Source organism: Marmota flaviventris, chromosome 8 (assembly GCF_047511675.1).
Source record: "Marmota flaviventris isolate mMarFla1 chromosome 8, mMarFla1.hap1, whole genome shotgun sequence".
NCBI lineage: Eukaryota > Metazoa > Chordata > Mammalia > Rodentia > Sciuridae > Marmota > Marmota flaviventris.
The window spans coordinates 135382850-135386744 of NC_092505.1; the positions used below are offsets into that span (position 1 = coordinate 135382850).

Sequence of the window (3895 nt, forward strand, 5' to 3'; positions counted from 1 at the left end):
ACCCAGATATTCAACTTCTCAGTCTATTCCCAATGGACTTACAATCAGCATACTACAGTGACGTAGCCACATGGATGTTATAAAGCAGCTCACTTCACAATAGTTTAACTATGGAACCAACCTAGGTGTTCTTCAACAGATGAGTGGATAAAGAAAATGTGGTCTATATGCACAATGGAATATTATTCAGTTTTAAAGAAGAACGAAGTGATGGCAACTGCCAGTAAATGAGTGGAAGTGGAGAATATCATACTAAGCAAAATAGGCCAATTCCAAAAACCAAAGTCTAAATGTTTCCTCTGATATTTTGACACTAATTTACAATAAGGAGCATGGCTTTGGAAGAATAACGTTATTTTGGATTAGGCAGAGGGGAGTGAAAGTAGGGGAGCCAGGTATAGTGTAAGAAGAAGAGTAGACATTATTACCCTATGTGCATGTATGACCACATGACTGATGTGATTCTACATCACATACAACCCAAAAACTGAGAAGCTATACTTCATTTGTGTATGATGTGTCAAAGTGCCTTCTGCTGCCCTGTATAACTAATTAGAACAAATAAAAGAAAAAAAAAAGAATGGTAGCAGCCAAGGGGTGGAGGAGGAGAAATAGGAGTTATTACTTACATGGTGGCAGAGATTCTGTTTGGAGTGACAAAACTATTCTGGAAACAGAAAGTTGTACAATATTGTGAGTGTAATTAATGCCTCTGAGTTTTCCACTTAACATGGCTAAAATGGCAAATTTTATGTTACAAGTCTTTTACAACAATTAACACTTTATTAAAGTTTAAAAAATTTTTCTTTTCAGAAAATTAAAGAATAGGATGTCAGCAGCTGGAGCTAGCATGGCAGCTGAGTGCAAGACCAAGTTGTCCAAGAACCTGCTGTGCATGAAGTGCATGCAAAGGGGACTGGACTCAGAAACCAAGAAACAACTAGAGGAATAAGAAAAGAAGATCATCAGTGAAGAACATGGTACTTGGATTTGCCAGAGCTTACAGAGAAAGAGAGTGTCATAACAGAGGAGCAGAGCTTCTTGTTATGTGAAGATCTTCTGTATAGAAGAATGTCATTCAGAGGATTTAATTCTGAAGTTATAAATTGATGCTTCAGATGAATGTTAATAACAGAGCAGAAGATGAAGATAAGATGAAATAGTAGAGCTTGATGTGTCAGATGAAGAAATGGCTAGAAGATATGAGACCTGGAGGGGACAACTGGAAAAAATTTTGCCAAGAAAAGAGACCATGCCAATTATGAAGAAGATGAAAATGGAGGCATAAAACCAGTTAAAGCAAAGATGTTCTTAAAGCCCCAAGATTAAAAATGATGCCTTAAAATATGTCTCAGGGTGGCCATGAGAACAGCAGACTTTGGAGCCCATCCAAAATAGCCCATTAGCTATTAATACTTGATATTTATTTGCAAAGAGATGTGTAATTTTAGAAACAGACTGTGTTTGAAACACGTGTGTAATGGATGTTATACATCCTTTTCCAAATCAGGTTCATCAAAAGCGAAAGTTGAGCCTCAATCTTACAGATGTATATAGGCACAGCGTTGCTTCCTAAAGATTTTACCTTAGTTATTTTTATATATCTCTCCAGTCACTGACCTTGAATGGACTCCTGTAGATTAATGCCAGTGTTTAATTGCCTTTAAGATTATATTTTACTTTAAATTATTAGTCATATAATCATGTCCAGCCAATTCATACATTCATTTTGGAGTCAAATGTCATAGGAATTTATTATATGTACATTCATCAAGAGCAAACACACCTCTCAAACCTGAAGTATTTGCATGCTACCAGGTCAATCATTTTATGGTATTGTTTTTTGTTTAAGGCATTTAATTTTTTTAAAAATTGTATGTAATAAACATCTGTTTCCACACACACACACAAAAAAGAATAGGATGCCATTTCAGTAGTTTTCCTGGAGAACCTCCTTGGCTGCCAAGATGTGTAGTGTTAAACTTGTGAGTGGTTTCGCCATATTCAGGAATGGGTGTTGCCAAAGAGGAAACAAAAAGTGCATAATTTGGAAGCAAAACATGTTCTTTCAACTAAGGCCTGAAGACTACTTATGAATACAATTGACTTCAACAGCCCATATTTTAATACCTGCCCAAACCTCTCGTAGTCACAACCATAACTTTCATAAACTGTTTTGAAAAGAGTTGTTTTTAATTATTCTAAATTCTAAAAGTTGACTGTTAAACAGCCCATTAATACACTCATGCCTGCATCGAATGGACATGATATTTGATAATATAACAAAACAAACTATCACGAAATTAAACTTTTACTCCCGGCAGATGAAACCCTAAAATGTAGCAGCTGCCTTTTGGTAGTGATCAATGAATAGAAATGAAAACTTTCTGTTGGTTATTCAAAAAGAGTCAATATTTCCCCCAAATCACATCATTTTCAAATTTACCTCTAGTAATTCCCCGGCTGAATCTCTCTTGTCAACTTCCACTTCAAGGCACTTATTCAAGAAGTCCAGGAATGCCAGGGAAACTTTCTCTGGGTTCACAAGTACTGGTGCTTCATTGATAGCAATAAGGTGTAAGGCCTAAAAATAGAACAACATCTGTGACATTCTTTTTTTTGGGGGGGGGGGTTGGAATACTGAGGGTTGAACCCAGGGTGGCTTTACCAGTGAGCTACATCCCTAAACCTTCTTTTTAATTTTTGAGTTAGGGTCTCACCAAATTCTTGAGGCTGACCTTAAACTTGTGATCCTCCCTCTTTAGCCTCCCCAGTCACTGGGATTACAGGTGTGCAACCATTGGGTATAGCATTTATGACATTTTTAAGGTAGCTCAACAAGTTATAATGTAATTTATCAAGTTTATGGAACTATTTTGTGTGTGTTTGTGTGTGTGTGTGTGTGTGTGTGTGTGTGTGTGTTGTGTTGAAACAAAACCCAGGGCTTGTGCATGCTGGGAAAGCATTCAAACACTGAACAACACCTCCAGCCCCTCTGAATTCTGCAAAGACAATCACTATAAATACTACAGTGAGTAAAATGAGGTTATCATTATCTCTTCCTGCTTGACTTTTGTATCCTCCCTCCTTCCCTTCCTTTATTGTTTTTCCTCCTCCCCCTCCTCCTCCTTCTTTGACTTCCCTCCTTTCCTCCCTCACTCCTTTCTTCACCCCCCCTTTCTTTGTGCGGGGGTGGTGCAGGAATTGAACCCAGGAATATGCTAGGCAAATAAGTGCTCTAATGCCGAGCTATACACCAGCACTCCTTTTTTCATTTTATTTGGAGACAGGGAATCTATAAATTGCCCAGGCAGGCTCCAACTTGAGATCCTCCTGCCTGAGCCTCTCCAGAAGCTGAGATTACAGGTGTGTGTCCCCAGGCCTGGCAGCTTCATTTTTTCTGGGTTGAAGTATAAATACAATATATTTATATAAAGAAAATAAAATCAACCTGGGGTGCATAAAAGTATAATAAAAATGATGACAATCCTTTTGCCAATGTGGACTACATTGTTAAACCTTCACAAGCTTTCTAAAAGTCACATTTCAAAACAATTTGGATCTCCTGAAACTCTTTTCCTTCAAAAGCTATATGCCAGCTTCATCATTCCTAATAACTGACCATAAAATTATTCTAATGGCTAAATTGAATAGTACCTTAATATGGGTTTTTCATAATTTAACCAATCCCCTTTAGAAAATCTTTTATTCATTACTTTTTGATTATTAATTTTAAGTTTCTAGAAATGAAATTATTTCTAATTAATGGATTTTTTAGTATAAATTTTAGGTTTTAATAGAGACCCTCGCTGAGTTGCCTGTGACACAGGAAGAACACTTTAAGGGATCTTGCTGACCTTCTTCAAAACTGAAAAGACAGCTAGATAGCCTTGCA

The 3895-nt window shown here is 37.0% G+C and overlaps 1 pseudogene; it reads left to right on the plus strand.

Moving 5' to 3' along the window:
- Positions 1–850: 850 nt before the first annotated feature.
- LOC114082243 (M-phase phosphoprotein 6 pseudogene) lies at positions 851–1329 on the plus strand (annotated as a pseudogene).
- Positions 1330–3895: the final 2566 nt, after the last annotated feature.